General features: G+C 34.3%; 1 protein-coding gene across 9 annotated transcripts in view; it reads right to left on the minus strand.

Annotated features, from left to right (window-relative positions):
• axo (axotactin) overlaps window positions 1-24,892 on the minus strand; it is a 396,767-nt gene that overhangs the window by 346,984 nt on the left and 24,891 nt on the right. For 6 of the 9 annotated variants that reach the window (XM_075304128.1, XM_075304123.1, XM_075304129.1 and 3 more), the window contains exon 2: window positions 21,683-22,109. The exons of 1 other annotated variant lie outside the window; for it this stretch is intronic. The gene's annotated coding sequence lies outside the window, so the exon portion shown is untranslated. Of the gene's footprint in view, window positions 1-711; window positions 1,244-21,682; window positions 22,110-24,892 lie in introns of those variants that run through there. 2 more of the 9 variants (XM_075304124.1, XM_075304126.1) reach the window with 2 other exon arrangements.

Below are 24,892 nucleotides of genomic sequence, written 5' to 3' on the forward strand. Positions count from 1 at the left end.
TTGAAAAACATCACCTATTTGTAAACGATTTTTTGCTTTGTTGTCAAGATGCAAAACGACAACAAATTTAAAGACACATTCATTAATTTTGCAGAATTTTTCACAATTATTAAGGACATGTTAATCTTATTCAAACAAAATTTCATTTCATTTTAAGATTCCCATTTTTAACATGTATCACTTAGTTATAAGGAAAAAGCGACTTTATAGAAAAGTTTATCGTCTTTTAGACAAGGATTTTCTTTATATCAGAGAAATGCTTCTTCTATTCTAAGTAAAAAAAACTCATTCGTAACATAAATCCTCACAGTAGGTTAGGTTAGGTGGCAGCCCGATGTATCAGGCTCACTTAGACTTTTCAGTCCATTGTGATACCACATTGGTGAACTTCTCTTTTATCACTGAGTGCTGCCCGATTCCATGTTAAGCTCAATGACAATGGACCTCCTTTTTTTATAGCCGAGTCCGAACGGCGTTCCACATTTCAGTGAAACCACTTAGAGAAGCTTTGAAACCCTCAGAAATGTCGCCAGCATTACTGTGGTGGGATAATCCACCGCTGAAAAACTTTTTGGTGTTCGGTCGAAGCAGGAATCGAACCCACGACCTTGTGTATGCAAGGCGTGCATGCTAACCATTGCACCACGGTGGCTCCCAAATCCTCACAGTAACTTATTGGGTGTAATCCTAAACAGAATTATACTTACACACCTTTCACGTTGTTATTGCCGCCATAAATGCCTCTACCAATGAATTTCTCATCTACGGCTACGTCATGACTGCTGAACCACACAAGAAATAATATGGTGTGTCGTTGGTTTATTATTATAGCTTCAAGGATATGGGCTATGAGCTTAAGCTCGGTCATAAGTATGCCACCTTTAGAAACACACACACAGACATACACTCACACTGGGATAAATGGCGCGCAACGATGTCGGGGCGGTAGCAGTAAAGCGATTTTCATTTAAAGAGGTCAATAAACAACCGTAACCCGAAACTACGAACTACACTACTATGTATCCATGTGTTCATTTGTTTACCGTACAAATTTAATTGAATTAAAGCAAATTGAAGTGGCTTATTTACGAACTAAGTATTGTGGAAAACAAACATTAACAATATTATGTGGTTTGGATATGTGACCACTTGGCAAATATTGGCTTGCTTTATTTTCAGCTTAAAATTTTTGTTGAAAAAAATCGGCCGAACTTCTTAGAAACACTTGATGATTCGTTTTCATTCATTAACTCTTTAATGGCAATTTTGTTTCTCACTTACACCACTGCCAGACTATTTGACCTCCGCTAGACGACTAAATGTTAGTCAGCTAAAAAATATCACAATTAGCCCTATTAAAACTAATAGAGAGAGAGAGAGAGAGAGAGAGAGAGAGAGAGAGAGAAATAGAGAAGGAGACAAGAGCGAGACTTTGCGTGTATGCGAGAGAGCTCCATCGTACTAAAACGCATATGGGGCGTGTGTTTTACACATTCCGTTACTATAAACACTGGACACATTGATTTCCATTGTATGCCTGATTATGACTATGACGATGATGATGACTAGGAGTATAACGGCAATGCCATATTGTGTGTGGTACCCCAATAAGTAGCCCACAATATCTGTTCAACGAAATGAGCATGGCAAATTTTGTAAACTATTATCGTCTCAGCAAAAGAATTTAAGAGAGATTCCTCAAAGTGTTTTGTTGGTGCCCAATAAGCCCACGCATTGGAGAAATGTATATATTGAACACGCTTTTACCTATTTTTCTTCATATGCTATCAAAGTCCTTTAAAAACGAGTTAACGACAACTTTATTTTCCAAATTAAGACTCGACTTCCAGTAGAAATTATGCTATGTTTCATGTAAAAACAAGTATATACGGCTGTAAGTTCGGCCAGGCCGAAGCTTATGTACCCTCCAACATGGATTGCGTAGAAACTTCTACGAAAGACTGTGATCCAAAATCGAATTACTTGGGTTGTGGTATTTTAAATCGTTTTCTAAATTGTGAGTTAGTCCATACGTGGTATATATTAGACATAAAAGGTATGTGTAGGTAAGTCTACAAATAATTACGAATCGATATGGACTTTTGCACGGTACGTAGGGGGCCAGAATTGATATATGGGGGTGGCTTATATGGGGGCTATATACAATTATGAACTTTATATGGACCAATTTTTGTGTGATTGGGGATCGATTTATCTGAGGGCTATATATAACTATAGACCGATATGGACATAGTTAGCCTTGTTTGTTAACGACCATATACTAGCACAATGGACCAAATTTCAACTAACTCGGATGAAATTTGCTCCTCCAAGAGGCCCCAAAATCAAATCTCGGGATCGGTTTATAAGTGGGCTATATATGATTATGGACTAATATCGACCACTTTTGGCATTGTTGTTAAATATCATATACTTCCACCACGTACCAAATTTCGACCAGATCGGATGAATTTTGCTTCTCCAAAAGGCACCGGAGGTCAAATCTGGGGATCGGTTTATATGGGGGCTATATATAATTATGGACTGATATGAACCAATTCCTGCATGGTTGTTGGATACCATATACTAACATTACGTACCAAATTTCAACCGAATCGGATGAATTTTGCTCTTCCAAGGGGCTCCGGAGGTCAAATCTGGGGATCGGTTTATATGGGGGCTATATATAATTATGGACCGATTTCGACCAATTTTTGCATGGATGTTTGAGGCCATATATTAACACCACATACCAAATATCAACTGAATCAAATGAATTTTGGTCTACCAAGAGGCTCCGGAGGTCAAATCTGGTGATCGGTTTATATGGGGGCTATATATAATTAGGCACCGATGCGGACCAATTTTTGCATGGTCATTAGAGACCATATACTAACACTATGTACCAAATATCAGCCGGATCGGATGAAATTTGCTTTTCTTAGTGGCTTCGCTAGCCAAATCTGGGGATCGGTTTATATGGGGGCTATATATAATTATTGTCCGATGTGGACCAATTTTTGCATAGTTGTTAGAGACCATATACTAACACCATGTACCAAATTTCAACCGGATCGGATGAAATTTTCTTCTCTTAGAGGCTCCGCAAGCCAAGTCTGGGGATCGGTTTATATGGGGGCTATATATAATTATGGACCGATGTGGACCAATTTTTGCATGGTTGTTAGAGACAATATACTAACACCATGTACCTAATTTCAGCCGGATCGGATAAAATTTGCTTCTCTTAGAGGGTCTGCAAGCCAAATTTGGGGGTCCGTTTATATGGGGGCTATACGTAAAAGTGGACCGATATCGCCCATTTGCAATATCGTCTGACCTACATCAATAACAACTACTTGTGCCATGTTTCAAGTCGATAGCTTGTTTCGTTCGGAAGTTAGCGTGATTTCAACAGACGGACGGACATGCTCCGATCGACTCAGAATTTCAGCACGACCCAGAATATATATACTTTATGGGGTCTTAGAGCAATATTTCGATGAGTTACAAACGGAATGACAACGTTAATATACCCCTATCCTATGGTGCAGGGTATAAAAACGTCTCTAAAATAAAGTTTTGAAACATGTCCTATATTTTTGAAACATGTCCTATATTTGAACGTTTTTTTGCTTTGTAGTCAAGATTCAAAAAGACAACAAATTTAAAGACAATTTCATTATATTTAAACATTTTTTCTGAATTATTAAAGTCAAGTTGATCTTAGCCCAGACATTTATTCTTCCATTTTATGATACCCATTTTTAAGTCAAATCACTTAATTATAAAGACAAAACAAGTATATACGGCCGTAAGTTCGGCCAGGCCGAAGCTTATGTACCCTCCACCATGAATTGCGTAGAAACTTCTACTGAAGACTGTCATCCACAATCGAATTACCTGGGTTGCGGTAACACTTGCCGATGGCAAGGTATCTTAAAACTTCCTAACACCGTAATATATACCACATAGTCCATACGTGGTATATATTAAACTAAAAAAGGCCGATTAAATACGTATATAATTAAAGTTTCTATAGAAATAAAATTTTGACAAAATAAAATTTTGACAACATTTTCTATAGAAATAAAATTTTGACAAAATTTTCTATAGAAATAAAATTTTGACAAATTTCTCTATAGAAATAACATTTTGACAATGTTTTCTATAAAAATAAAATTTTGGTAAATTATTTTTGGCTCGAGTGGCAACCATGATTATGAACCGATATGGACTAATTTTTGTGTGATTGAGGATCGGATACATATAACTATAGACCGATATGGACCAATTATGGCATGGTTATAAGCGGCCTTATACTAACACCACGTTGCAAATTTCAACCGGATCGGATGAATTTTGCTCCTCCAAGAAGCTCCGGAGATCAAATCTGGGGAACGGTTTATATGGGGGGCTATATATAATTATGGACTGATATGAACCAATTCTTGCGTGTTTGTTAGAGACCACATTCTAATACCATGTTCCAAATTTCAACCGGAACGTATGAATTTAGCTCCTCTAAGAGGCTCCGGAGGACAAATCTGGGGATCGATTTATATGGGGGCTATATATAATTATGGACCGATATGGACCAATTCTTGCATCGTTGTTAGAGACCATATACTAACACCACGTACCAAATTTCAACCGGATCGGATGAATTTTGCTCCTCTAGGAGGCTACGGAGGCCAAATCTGGGGATCGGCTTGTATGGGGGCTATATATAATTATGGACCGATATGGACCACTTTTGGCATGGTTGTTAGAGACAATATACTAACACCTCGTACCAAATTTCAATCGGATCGGATGACTTTTGCTCCTCTATAAGGCTCCGGAGGTCAAATCTGGGGATCGGGTTATATGTGGGCTATATATAATTATGGGCCGATGTGGACCAATTTTTGCATGGTCATTAGAGAACATATACCAACACCATCTCTTAGATGCTTCGCAAGCCAAATCGGGGGATCGGTTTATATGGGGGCTATATGTAATTATAGATCGATATGGACCAATTTTTGCATGGTTGTTAGAGACCGTATACTAACAGCATGTGCCAAATTTCAGCCGGATCGGATGAAATTTGCTTCTCTTAGAGCAATCGCAAGCCAAATTTGGGGGTCCGTTTATATGGGGGCTATACGTAAAAGTGGCCCATTTGCAATACTATCCGACCGACATCAATAACAACTACTTGTGCCAAGTTTCAAGTCGATAGTTTGTTTCGTTCGGAAGTTAGCGTGATTTCAACAGACGGACGGACGGACATGCTCAGATCGACTCAGAATTTCACCACGACCCAGAATATATATACTTTATGGGATCTTAGAGCAATATTTCGATGTGTTGCAAACGGAATGACAAAGTTAATATACCCCCATCCTATGGTGGAGGGTATAAAAATATTGGATCACACCTTAAGAGGTGATGCAAATTCAGTCCAACAGCTAGAGGACATCCGACCTATGACAAGTCCATGTTAAATTTATCGCTTCTGCGCCAACTGTGCACCATTTCTGGATCCAAAATCCAGAAAATTTTTAATACTTTTTTGGCAATGCTTCTTCTGCTGGGATGGTAATGATTTGACGCCAATAATTTATTTCTTTATATTTTCTCATTTTTGCTTTTATTTATGAGAAGGAAGATGATTGGTAGTTAAAACCCCAAATATAATAGTAAATTGTCGTCGTTGTAACTGTGAAATATGGAAATCTCCAAATTTGGAATAAAAGTTAGTTCAATTTTAGTACAAAGTTCATTTTTCCCATAAAGCAGTTTTCTGTAAAGTGTACCTGGCGCCTTTTGAGAAACTTTTTTTTCCTATCTATCTAAGGCATACTGCTTTGCACTCTTCGGTCCGGCCTTTTTTGTGATTTAATCATAAATGCTATAGTCTATGAGAACCTTTTCTTATCAAGAATTTATTTGACCAGGGTCAATACTATGTACATAATAAAATTATGGAATCAATTACACACGACAGCTCATCCACTTGTTGTACTCGTCAATCTAATACACAGAGTCTAGCAGCTACTAATCGTCTGAGACTTTATCAATTTAGTGTCACTTAATCAATTCAATAATCTATGAACAAGTGCAGTGCAATCTAGATTCGAAGGGATATCATTTTATTAGGAGGCGAAAGGGTGTTGTGATGATTGAATTTAATAATTTATGATTCAATCAATCACAATTTAGTTTTATAAATTTTATGAAATTTACAACACCCACCATGTGAGAAGATTAGTTCCAAAGTCTAGATTGATTTGAGTGTGTGTGCCTTGGTGGAAACTACCCTAGTCAAATGGAATGTGGTCTAGTCAGGTACCTCATGTATTCACACTGAGAAAAAGTATTAAGAATTCGCCACACATTGGTAAAATGTAGATGATGATCGAGTGACGAAAATAAGATTTCGGATTTTGATACATGGTCGGGGAGGAGGATCTAATCCACTTTTTGCATACTGGATCTAAGTTTTCCGACTTGCTTGAAATGTTCAAGGAATGTTGGCGGTTGCATGTAGAAAGATATCCGCTCTATTTTATTTTGCGATATTTGGTCGGGTAGGCGGCCCTCCTCTTTGCTCAACTCTTTCTAAACTTTTTCGATGAACTTGAAATTTACAAAGGAAGTTGTGGGAGGTTAAGCAATTAATATTGGGTATCTAATTTTTTGATATCTGGTCGAGGAGAGGACCTTGTCCGACTTTTTTAAAGTTGAACCTAAATTCTCCGATTTACTTGATATTTTCAGGGAGGTTTTGGTTTGACCATTAGACAAAGATCCGTTACTTTATTTGTCGACATTTTGTGGGAAAAGGGGACTTCCCCTTTTGAACAACTTTTTTATACCCTGCGCCACACTGTGGAACAGGGTATTATAAGTTAGTGCATATGTTTGCAACACCCAGAAGGAGATGAGATAGACACATGGTGTCTTTGGCAAAAATGCTCAGCGTGGGCTCCTGAGTCGATATACCCATGTCCGTCTGTCCGTGAACACATTTTTGTAATCAAAGTCTAGGTCGCAGTTTTAGTCCAATCGACTTCAAATTTGGCACAAGTATGTGTTTTGGCTCCGAATAGAACCCTATTGATTTTGGAAGAAATCGGTAAAGATTTTTATATAGCTCCCGCCCGATGTGGACTTATATGGCCCCAGAAGCCAGAGTTTTACCCCCATTTGGTTGAAATTTTGCACTAGGAGTACAATTAGTACTATAGTCAAGTGTGCCAAATTTTATTGAAATCGGTTCAGATTTATATATAGCTCCCATATATAGATTTCGCCCGATTTACACTCATATGGCCACAGAGGCCAATTTTTTGCTCCGATTTAGTTGAAATTTTGCACAGGGAGTAGAATTAGCATTGTTGCTATGCGTACCAAATTTGGTTGAAATCGGTTCAGATTTAGATATATCTCCCATATATAGCTTTCGCCCGATTTACACTCATATGACCCCAGAAGCCAGAGTTTTATCCTAATTTGCTTAAAAATTTGCACAAGAAGAACAATTAGTACTATAGTCAAGTGTGCCAAATTTTATTGAAATCGGTTCAGATTTAGATATAGCTCCCATATATATCGTTCGCCCGATTTACACTCATATGGCCACGGAGGCCAATTTTTTGCTCCGATTTAGGTGAAATTTTGCACAGGGAGTAGAATTAGCATTGTTGCTATGCGTGCCAAATTTGGTCGAAATCGCTTCAGATTTAGATATATCTCCCATATATAGCTTTCGCCCGATTTACACTCATATGACCACAGAGGCCAATTTTTAACTCCGATTTAGTTGAAATTTTGCACAGAGAGTACAATTAGTAGTGTAGTCAAGTGTGCAAAATTTTATTGAAATCGGTTTAGGTTTAGATATTGCTCCCATATATATGTTTTTCTGATTTCGACAAAAATGATCAAAATACCAACATTTTCCTTGTAAAATCACCACTGCTTAGTCGAAAAGTTGTAAAAATGACTCTAATTTTCCTAAACTTCTAATACATATATATCGAGCAATAAATCATAAATAAACTCTTGCGAAAATTCCTTAAAATTGTTTCAGTTTAAATGTTTCCCATATTTTTTTTATAAATATTATGGTCCACCCTAGTGTATTAGCCGACTTAAATTTTGAGCCTACAGATTTTGTAGAAGTCTTTCAACTTCTGTCCAGATCGAGTGATATTTAAATGTATGATTTGGGACAAACCTTTTTATATAGCCCCCAACACATTTGACGGATGTGATATGGTATCTAAAATGTAGATCTATAAAGTGGTGCAGGGTATAATATAGTCGGGCCCGCCTGACTTTAGACTTTCCTTACTTGTGTTAAGTAAACTGAAATCTTAATCGCTCCGAATTACTTCAAATGTACAGAGAGTAGGTTATAAAATTAGTATGGGGTACCTCATTTCTTTATATGGACGGAAAGGATGGAAAGGTGGGGTCCTTTCCCCGACTTTTTGAAAAATCGATTTAAGTTTACCAATTTGCCTGAAATCTCCAGCGAAGGTTGCCGTTTAGTTAAATTTTTATACCCTTCACCACTACTGTGGTACAGGGTATAATAAGTTTGTGCATTTGTATGTAACGCAAAGAAGGAAAAGTCTGAGACCCATCGTTTAGTATACCGATCGTCTTAGAATTAAATTCAGAGTCGAGTTAGCGATGTCCGTCTGTTGATGTATTTTTGTGTGCAAAGTACAGCTCGCAGTTTTAATCCGATTGTCCTTAGTTGAAATTTTGCACAGGGAGTAGAATTAGCATTGTAGCTATGCGTGACAAATTTGGTTGAAATCGGTTCAGATTTAGATATAGCTCCCATATATAGCTTTCGCCCGATTTACACTCATATGACCACAGAGGCCAATTTTTAACTCCGATTTAGTTGAAATTTTGCACAGGGAGTAGAATTAGCATTGTAGCTATGCGTGCCAAATTTGGTTGACATCGGTTCAGATTTAGATTTAGCTCCCATATATATGTTTTTCTGATTTCGACCAACATTTTCCTTGTAAAATCGCCACTGCTTAGTTGAAAAGTTGTAAAAATGACTCTAATTTTCCTAAACTTCTAATACAAATATATCGAGCGATAAATCATAAATAAAGTTTTGCGAAGTTTCCTTAAAATTGCTTCAGATTTAAATGTTTCCCATATTTTTTTAATAAAATTGTGTTCCACCCTAGTGCATTAGCCAACCTAAATTTTGAGTCTATAGATTTTGTAGAAATCTATCAAATTCTGTCCAGATCGAGTGATATTTAAATGTATGTATTTGGGACAAACCGTTATATATAGCTTCCAACACATTTGACGGATTTGATATGGTATCGAAAATTTAGATCTACAAAGTGGTGCAGGGTATAATATAGTCGGCCCCGCCCGACTTTAGACTTTCCTTACTTGTTTTTTACAAATATTATGGTCCATCCTAGTGTATTAGCCGACTTAAATTTTGAGTCTATAGATTTTGTAGAAGTCTTTCAAATTCTGTCCAGATCGAGTGATATTTAAATGTATGTATTTGGGACAAACCTTTATATATAGCCCCCAACACATTTGACGGATGTGATATGGTATCGAAAATGTAGATCTATAAATTAATGGTTCTTCAAGCTCGAGGTCTTTTTAAAATATTTTATTTATTATTCCCAATATTTCGCGATTACGATATTGAATCGCTTCCTCAGGGGGTCTAGTATAGTCGGGCCCGCCTGACTTTAGACTTTCCTTACTTGTGTTAAGTAAATTGAAATCTTAATCGCTCCGAATTACTTCAAATGTACAGAGAGTAGGTTATAAAATTAGTATGGGGTACCTCATTTCTTTATATATGGACGGAAAGGATGGAAAGGTGGGGTCCTTTCCCCGACTTTTTGAAAAATCGATTTAAGTTTACCAATTTGCCTGAAATCTCCAGCGAAGGTTGCCGTTTAGTTAAATTTTTCTATTTTCTATTTTTTATATTTGATCGGGTAGTGGAACATCCTTTGGTCCGATTTTGTTAATGTACAGTACAAAAAAAAAATGATAATAATAAATTTCTCCAATTTACTTAAAATTTACAAAGGACGTGAATTTTGATATTTGTACGGAGAGGGGAATCCCCTTGCCCAATGTGTTAAAAATTAGGTTTAAGTTTTCCGCGGAGAGGGACCTCCCTCTTGCTCTACACATTCAAATTTGATAATTCTTGAACTTTTCAGATAAGGTTGAGGCTAGACAACAAACCCATTAATTTATTTTTCGACATTTAATCGAGGAAGGGGACGTTGTTTTGTATATATAATATAGAAAAATTTAAACTTCTCCGACTTAAAATTTACGGGGAACATGGAGGGAGGTTATGAGATTTATATGGGATAAGTGATATTTCGATATCTAGTCGGGGAGAGACACCTTTGAACCAATTTTCGCATGGTAGTTAGTGGCCAAATTTCAACCATATCAATGAAATTTGTTATTTCAAGAGGCTTCCGAAGTTAAATCTTGGAGGGGTGAGTTTATATCGGATCGGATGAAGTTTGAAGCTAGTTCTTAAAGGCCATGTACGAACATCACGTTCAAAATTTCAACCGGATTGGATGCAATTTACTTCCGGAAGATCGGTTTATATGGGAGCAATATATAATTATATCCCGATATGGACCAATTTTGCATGGTTATTAGAGGGCTTTTATTAACATCGTGTACGGGATTTCAATCGGATCCGATGAAATTTACTCCTCAAACGGGTTCCGGAGGTCAAATCGTGAGATCGGGTTTCGGTTTAATTATGTACCGGTATGGACCAGTTTCAGCATGGTTGTTAGAAGACTAACATCGAGAGCCGAATTTAAACCGGATGGGATGAAAATTGGTGGAGGGTATAATAAACCACAGCTGAAAGACAAAATGTTATGTTCGCGCGGAACCATTGTATGTTACGAGGACTTTACTTCGCCGTTAATCTTAAAACCAAAAAGACGTGATCAATCCTACCAATAAATTAAAATCCGTATTCATGTGAATTTCGAAAATGAATTTAAATCCTTCGGACTTTTTTGTCCTTCGAAATATTCTGTGATGGTTGATATTTTATCAAAACACGAAATTCCTTTTTTACATTTTTTTCACAATAACAAAAGTTGCTTCACAAAAGACGCTCTATCTCACAAACTAATTGACTCACAGACGTCAAATTTTGACACGAATCATTTGAAGGTTGGTACTATAATATGTATTTAATACTAACGACGCCATCTATGTGTCAGACCGGGAACTTATCAGCCAACCTGTTATATTAAACCTTCATAACATCGTCTTCTATATTGTAAGTTAGTCCATACGGCGTATATATTAGACAAAAAGCAGATTAAATACGTCTATAATTCAGTTCTAGACCGGTATATATAGGGAAGTCTACAAATAATTATGAACCGATATGAACTTTTGAACGGTAAATAGAGAGGAAGAATTGAAATATTGGGGTCGCTTTATATGCGGGCTATATTTAATTATGAAACCGTATGGACCAATTTTTGTGTGACTGGGGATCGGTTTTTCTGGGGGTTATATATAACTATAGACCTATGTAGACCATGTTTGACATGGTCGTTAGCGGCCATTAAAAATTTAAATTTAAATTGTAAGGGGCGATGTTGAATGTGAACCACACCTAAACGCCAAGTTTTTTTCCGAATTTTATTTGCCATTTCTCTATTTCAGACTTACTCAATTTGAACCATGGACGTCGTGAATGGGCAGAATGGTTCCAAGAAATGGTAACAGTGGATGATCAATTTTGGAAGAAAATCATCTTCAGTGATGAGGCACATTTTCACCTCAGTGGATTCGTCAAATAACAGAATCCAAGAGTGATTGTCGAAAAACCAATGCACCCACAAAGAGTGACTGTTTGGTGAGGTTTATGGGCTGGCGGCATCATCGGGCCGTACTTTTTCCAAAATGAGGCCGATCAGGCAGTTACTGTGATGGTGTTCGCTATCGTGAGATGATAACGAACTTTTTATGGCCCGAATTGGAAGATATGGATGTGGACGATATGTGGTTTCAGCAGGACGGTGCCACTTGCCACACAGCTAACGAAACAATGGCTCTTTTGCGCAACAAATTCAATGGTCGTGTTATCTCACGTAATGGCGATGTCAATTGGCCGCCAAGATCATGTGATTTGACACCGTTGGACTTTTTTCTTTGGGGTTATTTGAAAGAAAAGGTATTTTTTTCCATACATAATTGAATAATACCAATATATCATAATAAAATAAAATTACAATAATTTCCTAATTAGTTAAAGCCGTATATTCCATAAAAATATATTTGGAAGGTACAGAGAAGAGCGCCGGGTTCAACTAGTATTCTCTGAAGAATTGAAAATGGACCGATATACCATCCATTTGTTTTTTTTAATTTGACCTGTCCCACAAATTCCAGAAAAATATCTCCATTATTAATGGCTATTTAACTATTAGCACAGTTAGACGGACTTCACTAGATTGTTTTAAAACTTTAATACAATCGAAAATACTCTTTTAAAAGCTGGTGGGTATAACTACTGCATGGTGCTGGCCATACAAGTTTTCGAAATGCTCTAGTCTAGCCTATGCTTTGTTTACAACAAATTTAATTAAATATGTTATTTAAACAAATATTAGTGTCACTTACTGAACAATACACCCCACCAACCTTCATAATAAAGTGTTCTTGCAGTAGACAGCGGAAAAAAAACGTGTTTCCAATTTAGCCTCAGCAAACATAGTCTCTCCGTATTTTTTTTTTTTCTGTTTGTTCTTGTAGTCTGACACATATCTCTGTAAACATTTACCCCCACATCAAATACTGTAATGTTTGTCGAGATAAAATTCAAATTAAATGAAATTTCAACGCATAGCTTAGAAGTAATTGAGGTTATGCAAGTATCGCAATTACTGTTGATTTCAAGTTGATCCAATAAAAAACTATGAAACCTGTTCCATGAAATGTTAGTCAATCACGTGATGAGTACTTTATCAAGTTCAACTTGCGTCTCACGTTTTGCAAAGCCGGAACGCTTAACGACTAAATTAAATATGTCCCTATGATACATGTCAGGGGTCATAAGCAGGGTTGGCCTGTCGCAAACTGTGACTTTTGCGACATACGCCACAACAAACAGACGTTGCACTTCTACTAGAAATCCTGGTTTATTCGGAGCATTTGAAATGCTCCCCGTACTTGTTTCAAGCCTGCTGTTATATGTGTTTAAAGTTTAAAAAAAGAGCTCCCATCAAAGTTCTCCCGCGCCGAATCTTAAATAGCCACCATGGAATGCATACAAGAATTTTCTTTGAAAACACTTTCCATTAATGGATTACCATATAAAGTAAATATATAGCATTACGTCTTTTGTTGATGGAAAATATATTAATATCGAATATTAAGAATTTGTACATACTTATTGCCTAAAGTCGGGTGGGCCGACTATTTTATACCCTGAACTACTTGGTAGATCTATATTTTCAATACCATCTCAAATATTTCAAATTTGTTGGGTGCTATATATAAGAATTTATGTTCCCATTTTTACAGACTTCTCCAAAATCTCTATATCTAATATTTAAATCGGCTAGTCCCCTGGGGCGGAGCATAATATTAGGTTAGGTTATGTATAGTGGTGGCCCGATATTTCGGGCTCATCATTTAGACTATTCAGTCCATTGTGATGCCACAGTTGTGAACTTCTCTCTTATAACTTAACCCAATGACAATGGACCTCCTTTTTATAGGCAAGTCCGAACGGCTTTGTTCGAATCCGAGCCGATTTTAACAAAATTTGCCACATATATCTAAAATGTTAATTCTACCCTGGCGCAGGGTATAACAAGCATATACACCCTCACAAAAAATCGCTTCTGTAACATATACTCCCAAACATGTTTTGCTTCAAACATATACATTTTTGGGTATTGCCCAAACATTTATATGTTATGTTTGAAAGCATATTGGTCTAAACAATATATGTTTGGGTAGTCTAAGTTCCAAACATTTTGTATTTTTGCATCCAAATTCAATAATGTTGTCTTTCAAAAAACAATATGTTATTATGTGACCATATAATATGTTTGGAAGCATTTTGCACCCAAAAATATTATATGCTTAAAAAAAATTCTCCCAAACAATATTGTGCTCAAAATTTTATTTATTTATTTATATATTAACAATCATAATGAATTATGAAAATAAACAGGTAATATAGGTGCTAACAACATAGGTTTTCGACCTGAATGCTCAAAATTTTGTTTCTGCCCAATTGTATATTCCCCCACATCTTTCTCACTTCCACGAGATTTTTTAGTTCTTAGCACCTTTTTCTGTAATACAAACATTGTAGAAGAAATTATTCAATTTTATGATTTTTTTTATTTTAATTTTACCTTTTGCCGGACGGGGATTCGAACAGCGGACCACACAGTTTGTAAGGATCAAAGAGGTAGCTGATCAATTGCCCAAGGAAAAATAAAATGTTAATTTTGTAATAACAAGCAACAACCACCAACTTAATTCAATATCGCTCCCTGTTAAATAGCGCTCCAAGCTACTAAACACATATATGTTTATAGGCTATTTCTAAATTAATATATGTTTGCATCCAAGCATATTATATTTACAAACATTTTATGTCCCAAACATAATATGTTCTAACATATTAACATATATGTCCCAAACATGTTATGCTAGTTTATGAACATTATATGCTTGCACTCAAAAATATTGTGTTTAAAAATTTGTGTTCCAAACATATAATGTTTATAGCCAAACATATGAAAAACAGTCTTTTTCATCCGTGTAGGGACGAAAGTTCGGCCAGGTCGAATCTTGTGCGCCCTCCACTATGGATTGCAAAGCTCTACTAAAGACCACAATCGAATTACATGGTAAAAATTTTAAAACTTCTTATAATTAACCTCTACATTGTAACAAGTATATACGAGCGTAAGTTCGGGACAAGTCTTACGTACCCTTTGCCATGGATTGCATAGAAACTTCTACTAACGAATGTAATCCACAATCGAAATAGGATTGTGGTAACACTTGCCGATGGCAAGGTATCTTTAATATTCATAACATTATCTTCTAAATTATAAGTTACTCCTTATGGGGTATATGTTGGACAAACAAGGTAGATTTCATACCTATATAATTCAGTTCTTGACCGGTATATGTAGGGGCGTCTATAAATAATTACGAACCGATATGGTCCAATTTTTGAGCGGTTTAGAGGCCATATACTACAACAACGTACAAAATTTGATTTGTTTGTTGTAGTATATTTGATTGTAATCGAATGGGATGAAATTTGCTCCGGTTTGATCGGTTTATATGGGGGCTGTATATAATAATGGACCAATTTTTGAATGAATGTTAGGGACCATATACTAACACTACGTACCAAATTTCAACCGCATCGGATAAAATTTATTTCTCTAAAAGGTTCCGAAAGTCCCGTTTATACGCACAAAGTGGACCGATATGGCCCATTTGTAATATCATACGACATATGTTACATCGATAATAACTACTTGTGCCAAGTTTGAAGTCAATAGCTTGTTTCGTTCGGAAGTTAGAGTGATTTCAACAGATGAACGGATGGACCGTTTATATGCGCAAAAGTGGACCGATATGGCCCATTTGTAATACCATCCGACCTACATCGATAATAACTACTTGTGCACGGATGGACGGAGATCGCTAGATCGACTGTAGAATTTCACCCAGACCCAGAATAAATATACTTTAGGGGGTCTTAGACCAATATTTCGATGTGTTACAAAAGGAACGACAAAGTTAACCCTTTCACTACCGATTTCCACCTAGGAGGACATTCGAAAACGACACCAAACTCTATTTCCCCACTTAGTTTCGATTTATTTCTCGATGTTATTTTAAGTAGAGGCTTTAATCTAATTAAGCTATAAATATTTTCCATATCGGTGAGCACTAAAATTTATTTTTATAAACTTATTTAAAAATAAACGAAAAATACGAAATTTTTAGTCCATTTTTCTACTGTATGTCTTCAATAAATGGACATTCGTACAAAAACTATAGCTGATATTTTTTCGGGTTCTTTTTTGGATTTTTTCTTACACTTAAATATATATAATAGGTCAAATAGCGCTTATTTGCATAGATTTATATGGTCACAATTCAAGAATCAAGTTTTCAGAACAAACTCATATAACTCTTGAAGTAATTGAGGTAGGTCCTCAGAATTACAATTTTTAATCTACATGCTGTTAACCCTCTAATGCCCAATCCCGCCTTTAGGCGGGCTTCGTGAAATCAGTAAGCTTTTAGTAAAACACACCCTAAGACAACAAAAATGGGTAAAATAAAAAGTAAACTTAGTAAAATCTGTTCAAGAGGCTTGGGAGGGTTGACGAAAGATAACACAGCAAGAGAATCAAAATAGAGCACACTGAAAAAAAAGCATACTCGGTTCCAAAGATTTTGTCTTTACTTTAAAAAATTTGGTATTGATTCCGAGCCAAAGAAGCGTAGAATACAAGTAAGGATACTTTTAAGACACAATTCTCTTTTAAATTTAGGTTTTGTGTACTTGCTTCTAGGAAGCAAATTTTAATTTTTCGCTTTCTCAGCTTTTTTCTTCATATGCTATCAAAGTCCTTTAAAAACGAGTTAACGGCAACTTTGTTTTCCAAATTAGGACTCGACTTCCAGTAGAAATTATGCTATGTTTGAAGTAAAAAACTTCTTTAAAATAAAGTTTTGAAAAACATGTCCTATATTTGAACGATTTTTTGCTTTGTAGTCAAGATGCAAAAAGACAACAAATTTAAAGACAATTTCATTAAATTTAAAGAATTTTTCTGAATTATTAAAGTCAAGTTGACCTTAGCCTATACATTTTTTCTTTCATGTTAAGATAGCCATTTTTAAGTCAAATCACTTAATTATAAGGACAATACGACTTCATTAAAAAGTTTATCGACTTTTGGACAAGGAAAATAACTTTTTTTTAGAGAAATGCATCTTCTATGCTAAGCAAAATTTGTATTCGTATTTTAAAGACATGAAATCTTTGACCTCACGACAATATTTTTTTCAGTGCAATTCTGTGAAACCGAACTAGTGAAAGGATAATACCCTATGGTGGAGGGTATAATTAATTGGATTAATTAATTTCGATCAATGATCCCATTTTATACGCCAAGTGCACTAACAAAGATCAGTAAGGCTTTTATTCCTAATATTTTCATTTTAAATTCGTCTTACTTAGTTACATTTGATTTTTGCCCCCTGGAGAAGATATCACTTCATTGCTTTCCAATATCTACAAAATGAAGACGAACAAAAGACTAACTCATAAGTGCTGGAGTAACGCTTGGATGAGGGTGTTATACGAAGGCCATACTCGCATTTAGATTTTCCAAATTCAATGAAAGAAAGCTTAACCACACCTACAATAATGAATAAATAAATGCCGTTAATATTTATTTAAAAAATTAAGAGGAGAATTTAATTAAATAAGCGACAGGGGAAGTAACACACTTTAATTGTTTGAAGTGAACCGCTTCTAGGTAGACATATGTATGCAGCCAATTCTTCGACGGAAGTTCATAATATTAACAAGTAAGGAAAGTCTAAAGTCGGGCGGGACCGACTATATTATACCCTGCACCACTTTGTAGATCTAAATTTTCGATACCATATCACATCCGTCAAATGTGTTGGGTGCTATATATAAAGGTTTGTCCCAAATACATACATTTAAATATCACTCGATTTGGTCAGAATTTGATAGACTTTTACAAAATCTATAGACTCAAAATTTAAGTTGGCTAATGCACTAGGGTGGAACACAATTTTAGTAAATAAATATGGGAAACATTTAAATCTGAAGCAATTTTAAGGAAACTTCGCAAAAGTTTATTTATGATTTATCGCTCGATATATATGTATTAGAAGTTTAGGAAAATTAGAGTCATTTTTACAACTTTTCGACTAAGCAGTAGCGATTTAACAAGGAAAATGTTGGTATTGTGACCATTTTTGTCGAAATCAGAAAAACATATATATGGGAGCTATATCTAAATCTGAACCGATTTCAATCAAATTTGGCACACATGACTATATTACTAATTGTACTCCTAGTGCAAAATTTCAACCAAATTGGCCCAAAACTCCCCAAAGCTCCTGCGGCCATATAAGTCCATATCGGGCGAAAAATATATATGGAAGCTATATCTAAATCTGAACCGATTTCAATCAAATTTGGCACATATGACTATACTACCAATTGTACTCCTTGTGCAAAATTTCAAACTAATCGGGATAAAACTCTGGCTTCTGGGTCCATATAAGTGCATATCGGGCGAAAGCTATATATGGGAGATATATCTAAATCTGAACCGATTTCAACCAAATTTGGCACGCATAGCTACAATGGTAATTCTACTCCCTGTGCAAAATTTCAACTAAATCGGACTAAAAAATTGGCCTCTGTGGTCATATGAGTGTAAATCGGCCTAAAGCTATATATTGGAGCTATATCTAAATCTGAACCGATTTCAACCAAATTTGGCACGCATAGCTACAATGCCAATTCTACTCCCTGTGCAAAATTTCAACCAAATTGGGGTAAAACTCTGGCTTCTGGGACAGTATTAGTCCATATCGGGCGAAAGATATATATGGGAGCTATATCTAAATCTGACCCGATTTCAATAAAATTTGGCACACTTGACTATAGTACAAATTGTTTTTCTTGTGCACAATGTTAAGCAAATTAGGCTAAAACTCTGGCTTCTGGGACAGTATTAGTCCATATCGGACGAAATATATATATGGGAGCTATATCTAAATCTGAACCGATTTCTTCCAAAATCAATAGGGATCTATTCTGAGCCAAAACAGATACTTGTGCCAAATTTGAAGTCGATTGGACTAAAACTGCGACCTAGACTTTGATTACAAAAATGTGTTCACGGACAGACGGACATGGCTATATCGGCTCAGGAGCCCACCCTGAGCATTTTTGCCAAAGACACCATATGTCTATCTCGTCTCCTTCTGGGTGTTGCAAACATATGCACTAAATTATAATACCCTGTTCCACAGTGTGGAGCAGGGTATAAAAAACTGATATATGCACCCTCAAAAAAAATCGCTTCTTTAACATATGTTCCAAACATATTTTGCAGGAAGCACATATATTATTGGATACTGCCGAAACATTAATATGTTTGTTTTATGTGAACATATGTTTGGAAGCATTTTGAGCCCAAAAATATTATATGCTTGGAAGAATTTTTCCCAAAGACGATTGTGCTCATTCCCTAACATACTCGTTATTTTCACTTCCACGAAATATTTTAATTCTTGGCACCTTTTTCTGTAATACAAATAATGTTGAAGAAATTATTCACTTTTATAAATTTTTTAAATTTTACCTTTCGCCTGCACGGAGAATCGAACCGAGGACCATACAGTTTGTAAGCCAACACACTATCCACTGGGCTACGTAGCTGTTATGGTCACCAGCAGATAATTATCGTTATAAGTTACATTTATATAGCATAGTTTGTAGCGCCCACGAGCCCATGCAAACATAATATTATTTAACAGAAACATACATTTGTTTGCCGCGTGGAGCAGTGGTTAGCATGTCTGCCTTGAATGCAAAGGGTCGTGGGTTCAATCCCTGCTCCCACCGAACACTTTTTCTTTTTTTAATTTGCACTTTTATATATACTATATAAAATTTTTATAATGAAACTTCGAAATGTGGGTTATTAAAGATTTATAGTCATTAACAGTGCTTGATATAAACGAAATTGACTGATTTTTGGATAAAATATTATTTTTTATTGCAAAAATAACAATTTTGTAACAAAAAACTGTTTTTGGTATAAAACTTTAAAATTTTGAAGGAATTCAAAAACTCTAACAAAAGAAGAACGTGGAGTCGAGTAGTAACATACATAAATAATTTTGTAATATAAACATAAATTTATTTAGGCGTGAACAGTTTTTTTACTAGCATTTAACACCATCGCTCTAAAATGCCTTTTATTTTTCTTTAATAATTCATTTTAAAGAAAATAAACTTTTTAAATTGTTTTAGCTGCAAAACTCGAACTTAATGCCCGCTTTTATATTTGAAGGTGTCCGTCAACTCCTCTGGGACTACTTATTAATAAATAGGAACTAAACTTTGTTTTTATACATTTTACTGTGTAATTTTTCACTATTTCCTCCTTATTTCATTTTACTGTCCCAACTCTAAAAAGAGTATAGTGCCCTTTCGTTATTTTTATGAAGACCCCTGATTTCTTTTAACGCACCAAGAAAAAAATTGTGCCCATAATGCCAAAATGATAAACAAAACACATGTCCACACATACATAAAATGCTGCTCACACATGCTTTTTTTCAAATGTCTATTCTCTTGGTTCCGAATGTCCATTCTCTTTATTCAAATTAAATAATATTTAGACTTAAGCATATCAAATTTTTGGCCTTATCATAAAACAGTTTTCCAAAACAACATACAAGCAGTTTCACAAAAATTTCTCTCTTTGGATTCTTTCGCTGTGTTATGTTGATATCTTTCGTCAACTCTCCCGGTTTCCATCTCTATTTCTTTCTCTATACTCTCTCTGTCGCTTTGGATAAAATATCACAACATATGTATGTTTAGTCGAAATTTGTAAATTTATATATGTTTGCATTCACACATATGATTTTTATGAAACATTTATGCCCCAAACATAATATATTTTAACATATTAACATAGATGTCCCAAACATTTAGTGTTAGTTTAGGAACATTACATGTTTGCACTTAAATATATTGTGTTTTAAAATTGTGCCCGAAACACACTTTGTTTATATCGGAACATATGAAAAACATATTTTTCTAAGAGTGTGTAAATGGATTTAGTTCGTTATTATAGTTCTTAAGAAACTCATCTATAGAAATAAAATTTTGATAAAATTTTCTATAGAAATAAAATTTTGACAAAATGTCTACCGAAATAAAATGTTGACAAAATTTTCAATAGAAATAAAATTTTGACATCATTTTCTATAGAAATAAAATTTTGACTAAATTTTCTATAGAAATAAAATGTTGCCAAAATATTCTATAGAAATAAAATTTTGACAAAATTTTCTATAGAAATAAAATTTTGGCAAAATAAGATTTTTTTGTTTGGTAGTAATATTTTATCCAAATTTTGGTTGATTATTTATGGCTCGAGTGGTTACAGGAAGTACCCAGTCAATTTCAAAGAATGATATTCGAAAAAATGAAATTTAAATTTAATGGGAACAAATTATTTCACCATTCTTTATAAAAAAACTGATATATGTAAATGGATTTAGTTCGTTATTATAGTTCTTAAGAAACTCATCACTTGAATAAAGCTACTGTTTGTTTACGGAGAATGATAGCTTTTATGAAATTTTTGTAAAAATTGTCACTCTATTTTAAAAAAACAAAACGAAATATATGAATGAATATCATCTCACACGAATTCTTATGTGCATCATTCATCTCTGGCTAAATGACAACACAATGAGATTAAATCGAAATGAACTAAGTGCACCACAATGAATTCTTAAACGATGAAGAATCATCATCACTTACCGGTTAGAAAAAAACAGATGCCTTTTTACTGGATAACCGTTGTGGTTGTCTCCGTGGTGGCGGTAGTTTGGTTTGCAGCTTTAATTGAAATCCAAAACAATTTTCAAATCCATGAATTGTCTCTGTCGTTTCCAATGTCGGCTTCAGCTAGTGAGTGCGGTTGGTGGGGTTGGGGAAAATGGACAAGGAACTTGAAGATGTTTGCAGTTTAATTGGATGGTTGTTGGATGATCGTTGTCAACGGAATAAATTCAATTCACTATTTTAGATTTTACACTCGCGTTGAGACTTTGATACATTCACACAGATCTACGGGTTTGCCTTTGGTGATAATATTTTTCTATTTGTTGCAAATTTTTCCGTGATTTGATTTCGCTTTTCTTTTGATTCTTTCTTGTTTACTCTTCGGAGAATTAAATTTAATTTTCTGTAATTTGTACAATCGAGAAAAAAAAATTATCTTAAGGTTACGGATGAGTACACCCAAAAAAAGTGACCCCACCGTGGAAGAGAATGTAGGTTTATTTTACAAAATTTTAACTAAAATAGTTTTCTAATTGCAACATATTACAAATAAGTTAATACTTTTTGTCAAATTGAAGAACATTTTTTAAAACTAATTGCTGTTTTTTCTGTTGTTTAAGAAAATTTCATATGTTGGAAGAAAAAAATGGATGTAAAAATTGTTTAAATGTCTTTAGCGCTGTACGAAGTTTGAGACAGGTACAATTTTAGTAAAATTTGCTCATTTGAGAGACTTATGAACTCCATTTTAAGCAAACTTCTGCCATTTTAGGGAAATATGAACTATTTTATTTTTTAGTAAAATTGTGCACTATATTCTGATTTTTCGTTCAAGTCATTAAAGTTAGCAAAAAATTATTCAAATAAGGAACATTTTCTCATATTGTGCAAAATTTAACTAAAATCAACTAATCTTCATGAACTAAAATAAAGTTCAGTTGGCATTAGAGCCCCTTTTTTCTGGGTGTAATGATAATCAGTTATATTTTAAATCTTACAAAACAAAACTTATTTTCACTGAGCATAAAAATTTATAAATAACAAAGATGAAGACACAATATTCCATAGAAATACTATGAAACTTTATATTTCTATGAACCCAAGATATAAAATTGGAATGTTGGCTTATGAAAAAATTTCCATGAAAATAAACTTTCATTTATTGACAATGAAATTTCTTCATTGACATAAAGAACAAATTTTCTTTAAGAAGATGAAAATGATCCTTAATAGTATAGAATATTTCATTATTAAATAGAAAATTGATCACAATAATTTACATTTGCATTGTATTTAAGAAATGTTTCTTTTGTTCAGAATTTCACATATTGCACATGGAGTACAATTGATGGTATCGCAAAGTATGACAAATTTGCTTGAAATCGGTTCAGATTTAGATATAAACACCGGAGGCCAAGTTATAATTCGGATTTAATTGAAATTTTGCACAGAGCGTAGAATTAGCAATGCATACAAAATTTAGATCGGTTAAGGATTAGATATAAATCTCATATATACACAAAAAAACTATTTTTGTCTTCAATCACGAAATTATTTGATCCAATTAATTTCTAATTGAAATGTCTTCAATCACAGAAATGGTAGTATCAATTAAACAATTAATTGAAAGTCAATTAAAAAATTAATTGATGCAATTAAAAAATTAATTGATACTATTAATGTTTGTGATTGATTTTTGTTTCAATTAAAACATATGTTGAATCAATTCAATTTTTAGTTGAATATTTTTTAAAACTCAATTAAGGCATTAATTCGAAAAAAAATCGTGCATTTTTTTCTGTGTATGTACTCCAGAAATGGCGAAATATGGTAGACAATTTCTTTTCTTTTATTCAATATTTTATGACTTCAAACACTGTAATGCCAGCGTTTCACACACACGCTCACAAAAAATCGCTTCTGTAACATATACTCCCAAACATATTTTGCTTCAAGCATATATATTTTTGGGTATTGCCCAAACATTTATATGTTTGATATCTTCCAATATATAATATGTTTGAAAGAATATTGGTCTAAACAATATATGTTTGGGTAGTCTAAGTTCCAAACATTTTGTATTTTTGCATCCAAATTCAATAATGTTGTCTTCCAAAAAACAATATGTTATTATGTGAACATATAATATGTTTGGAAGCATTTTGCACCCAAAAATATTATATGCTTAAAAAAAATTCTCCCAAACAATATTGTGCTCAAAATTTTATTTATTTATTTATTTATATATTTACAATCATAATGAATTATGAAAATAAACAGGTAATATAGGTGCTAACAACATAGGTTTTCGACCTGAATGCTCAAAATTTTGTTTCTGCCCAATTGTATATTCCCCCACATCTTTCTCACTTCCACGAGATTTTTTAGTTCTTAGCACCTTTTTCTGTAATACAAACATAGTAGAAGAAATTATTCAATTGTATGATTTTTTTTATTTTAATTTTACCTTTTGCCGGACGGGGATTCGAACAGCGGTCCACACAGTTTGTAAGGATCAAAGAAGTAGCTGATCAATTGCCCAAGGAAAAATAAAATGTTAATTTTGTAATAACAAGCAACAACCACCAACTTAATTCAATATCGCTCCCTGTTAAATAGCGCTCCAAGTTACTAAACACACATATGTTTATAGGCTATTTCTAAATTAATATATGTTTGCATCCAAACATATTATATTTACAAACATTTTATGTCCCAAACATAATATGTTCTAACATATTAACATATATGTCCCAAACATGTTATGCTAGTTTATGAACATTATATGCTTGCACTCAAAAATATTGTGTTTAAAAATTTGTGTTCCAAACATATAATGTTTATAGCCAAACATATGAAAAACAGTCTTTTTCATCCGTGAGTAAACGGTTAAAATTTAAATTTGGACCCAACTTGTGTAAAGATTGCCCGTTTTGGCCAAATATTGTTCCACAAATCCAAAATTCACCACCCATTTTGGCGAAAAACCCATATCCTTGTAAAGTATCCACTACTAAGTAGAAAATCGGATAAAAATTGTGATGTCTAGAAGCTCAAGGAATCAAGTCGTGAGATTGGTCTCTACACGCAAAAAAATAATTCTTTCCTCCCAAACGAAATTTTAGACAAACAAAGTTCGTTTCTCATTTGCTTCTCGTTGAAAGGAAGTGTATTTGGAAGAAAAGT

The sequence above is a fragment of the Haematobia irritans genome, chromosome 4 (genome assembly GCF_050003625.1).
Source record: "Haematobia irritans isolate KBUSLIRL chromosome 4, ASM5000362v1, whole genome shotgun sequence".
Classification (NCBI taxonomy): domain Eukaryota; kingdom Metazoa; phylum Arthropoda; class Insecta; order Diptera; family Muscidae; genus Haematobia; species Haematobia irritans.